Below are 3,277 nucleotides of genomic sequence, written 5' to 3'. Positions count from 1 at the left end.
AGTTAGAAAACCATATGGATATGAACTCTTCTCTTCGAGTGGCAGTTACCCAGTCTTATCGACAAGTTTAACGGTAACGTAAGTTCATGTTTATTATACACTTTTGCTGCTTTTACATCTATAATTGACTGCCTGTGATAATAAACTCAACCTCGCGAAACTTAACGCATATAAATTTGATCCGTGCTTAAATATAGGTAGCTCACAAGGCTGCCAACTTCTGAATTTAGCAATTTATACCTAAGCTTGTGGTTCGATTCCGATCTTGATTCAATGTCGATTCATTTGGATAAATATCAGTAGCTACATGTTCATTTTTTAATGAACCTACTATTCAAACCTACTATAGTATGGCCCTGCTATTCTTTTTAATTTTTTCAACTTTAGTTAGTGTGTTGTGTTGCTGTTTGCATAAAAAAGATCTGTAAGGTTACAAAAATCAGTCACTCCAAAGGGAGACAGCCTATTTTATGTAACAAAATTTTAAGGATTGCAATTAATTTAGAAAAATTGAATCAGTCTTTGGAAAATATTCCACAAGGTGATGTTTGTTGTTTTAAATCTTCAATACAACATAAAAGGCAAGGTATTTAGTATCATTATTGCATATTTATTTTTTAAATCTGTAGCTTTTTGCACAAACTTTAGTATATTTGTTGTAGCTGGTCCTGTTTCTGAGATGTTATGTCTCTTTTCTGCAGAGAATAGAGGTGATTTTGCTCTTTTGGTCCTTCCCCTTCTTCTTCCTGCCACAGTGTATTGGTCAGAAGGTAAATCGGCCATCTATTGACGAAGCTAGCTAGAAAGGCTTTCATTGATCTTCAACTAGTGAGTATAAAACCGCATAACTGCTATTTAAATTGCATTGTAACCTGACTGGAACTGCCTGTGCATTACGCAAGGGGTACATCCAGCCAGTTGATATTGCAGAATAAACTTCAACAGGGTAATCAACACAAAGTGGAGGGATCTCGTATCACCCTGAAGGAGTTTATTTTGTGATGAAAACTGACTGGATGTACATTACCTCAAAACAATTCCTGTTAAGCAACTTTGATCCTAGACAAAAAAAACAAGATCAAACAAGACATAATGTAAAGCATACCACTTATTATATGGCTTTTCGCCAAATAAAAATATTGATTGTTGAAATCATGATAAACTCCATTTCATGATAAACTTCACACAGTTATTGAACTGAATTGAATCAACACTGAACTGACTTCAACTGAATAATGAAACCGTTGCCATTTAAACAATCTGTATTTTTGTGTTTATTTTCTTTTATAGGTCGGAACGAACATGGTGGAGTTTCTAAACCGGGCAGAGTCTACGTAACCCGTGTCTAAGAGTCGTCTTCTTCTTCGGAGTCAAAAAAAAAGTAAATTTCACTGTGTACATACTGTAAAATAGGCCTACAATTTTGCACATCTGTGAATTTCACTTTAATTTCCTAAGAATTAAATGGTATAAATTACATTGTTCAAAACTAATTTTCTTTCTTTCTTAACTGTATTTGACTTTATTTAACTATACTTGTGTACATTTTTGCATATTTTAAAAATGATTTTGGATTTGCTGACTTTAAAATGAATTGTCTGTTGATTTCACTGCGTATTTAGACCGTTACACATGTAATAGTTAAACGTATAAATGTCATTGTTCAGAACTAATCTTCTTTCTTTCTTTAATTGTATTTGACTATTTAATACTTGATGTATTTTTAAATGATTTTGCATTTGCTGAATTTAAAATATAATTGTCAATGTCACTGTATTTAAACCGTTAAACATGTAATAGTTTTAGAACTAATCTTTATTTATTTATTAAAACTGACAATATTGAACTACTTTGATGTCAGCACTAAATGATTTTTGCATTTAAATTTAATGTGCAGTTTGTTGCCAATTTTTGTTGCCAATTTTAACACATTTGTGAATGTCAGTTGACAAGCATTAAAAATTATTTTAAGTCTAAACATGTTCTTCATTGTTTCTTAATTCAAAGTTTTACAGTAAAGCACAGGTGAAATTATAAGAAAAAGAAAAATAACCCAGCAAAAATAACCCAGAATAGCAAATCCATTAATGGTAAAAAAATTACTACATCTTGGGTTTCTAGACAACATTAAAATGTCACTGGGTTAATTTAACCCAGCATGTGTTCTGTCCAATATTTACCCAGCACTGGGTTGCCAATTGGGTTGTTTTTAACCCAGCCAATTTTAGAGTGCATACCACCTTGGGCACGCACGATATCTGTATTGGTACGATCCAGGAAGTGTCAGTGTGGCAGTGTGGAGTGTGAACTGTTTTTGTAAAAAATTTTGTTTGAAAAAAGAAATAGTAATTTTCATTGTTTTGTTTTGTTTTAAAACCACAAACCAGCAGCCTTGTGCTGTCTGGAGAGTGTGTAATGAGTAGAATGGACGGACAACACGGCATTGACAAAGCAAAGGAGGTGGAAAAAGTAAGGGCAAATGACCAAGGAATCGAAGTAACACAACGAGATATGATGGAAAGTACGGAGAGAAAAACCAAAAGGATTTATGCAAAGGAAGCCACAGCAACGATTGATGTTGGAAAAGTACAAAATGGAGGAGCTGAGGACATTATAAGAGCTATTAAGGAAAAAATAGGAGTTGGGAAAATACTGGCGGTAAGACCAAAGCTGAACAAGCAATATGAAGTGACTTTTGAAAAGGAGGAGGACTGCGATGTACTTTTGAATGGACTAGAAATTAAAGGACACACATGTGAAGTTTGGAAATTACAGGAAAGGGAGAACGTAGAATCGTTCATGCATCTGCCAGTTTATCTGGACGACGAAGACATAATGGAGAAGTTGCAAGGATGGGGAGTGACACCTGTAACGCAGATAAAACGGAGGTTTTATTTAGGAATAGACATGTTCAGAGGATGGAACGAGATACCTCAAAGTCAAGTTCCCAAAGGAGGTAACATCATTGCCGTACAGCACTAGATTCGAGACAGCGGAGGGCTTACAACACTTCAGGATAATTCACAGTAAGCAAGTTAAGACTTGTAGACTGTGTTTAAGTCCTGAACACATCATCAAGGACTGTCCCGAGTTTAAGTGCTTCAAGTGTGAGGAACACGGACACTTTGCTAGAGATTGCACGGCGGTGAAATGTCCAGAATGTGATAAACCCCTGATTAAATGTGAATGCTGGATGGGGGATAATGAAGAGGTAACAGAGGAGCAACAATGGATTGGCAGACAGAAGAATGGAGGGACTGCAGAAAATATGAGCATG

At 35.1% G+C, this 3,277-nt stretch overlaps 1 long non-coding RNA gene across 1 annotated transcript; it reads left to right on the top strand.

Moving 5' to 3' along the window:
• Nucleotides 1-1,325, top strand: LOC307159758. Its single transcript, XR_013821445.1, has 3 exons — nt 1-73; nt 702-828; nt 1,291-1,325. It is a non-coding gene; the product is annotated as an uncharacterized lncRNA (long non-coding RNA).
• The last annotated feature ends 1,952 nt before the right edge of the window (nt 1,326-3,277 follow it).

This window comes from Squalius cephalus (assembly GCF_949319135.1).
Source record: "Squalius cephalus genome assembly, chromosome: 1".
NCBI lineage: Eukaryota > Metazoa > Chordata > Actinopteri > Cypriniformes > Leuciscidae > Squalius > Squalius cephalus.
This window is presented reverse-complemented; position numbering and strand designations above follow the sequence as displayed.